Below are 782 nucleotides of genomic sequence, written 5' to 3'. Positions count from 1 at the left end.
TATATATATATATATATATATTAATGTATGCATATATGTATATAGATATATATATACATGTATATATATAGATATATATGCATATAGATATATATATCTATCTCATTAAGTTTTATACTAATCAATGTAGAACGCTAAATGCAAGTATCATAATAAGTACTGTAAGAGCACCGTGAGTAATATGAGAGTATTAATCACTATAGTTTCTAATAGATCCAACAGATTTGATATTCTATCTGCTTCAAAATTTCATATATAAAGACTCTAATCTAAAATCGTAGATCTTAATGCTCCGAGAGTAAGTTGAATGAGAAGTATATGTATGTATACGTCTACGATGCATGTATATAGTTAGGAAGCCCATGTTAACACACGGAGGATTCAATCAAATTCTGGTCGAATCATCGGCGCGTTAACAACAAATTAAATATCAGATAATTAAGATATGCATTGCATGAGGAGGAGCCTGCGGTATACACCTCGCTTGGATATTTATTACTTCCGGGGTTTCGCTCGCTATGAAACATATGTTGCCCGGATTCTATCTAGTCCATCCCTTAACTTTTGGATTTTTATTAGCATACCCTGCAAACGCGACTGCCAACCGTGAACTATATATAACTTTTCTCAGCTGATCGTATTTCGATATGAGAGAAAATCACAACCTTGCGCACCAATAATCCACTCTTTTTCCTGAAAGTTGTCTTTTATATGTTTTATGGATTGTTTGAAGCTCACATTCTTCCTGCACCTCGACCCTGGATCTTACATTTCTCCCCCCC

The sequence above is a fragment of the Octopus bimaculoides genome, chromosome 6 (genome assembly GCF_001194135.2).
Source record: "Octopus bimaculoides isolate UCB-OBI-ISO-001 chromosome 6, ASM119413v2, whole genome shotgun sequence".
Classification (NCBI taxonomy): Eukaryota; Metazoa; Mollusca; class Cephalopoda; order Octopoda; family Octopodidae; genus Octopus; species Octopus bimaculoides.
The sequence above is the reverse complement of the archived record's forward strand: the minus strand, read 5'-3'. Positions refer to the sequence as shown.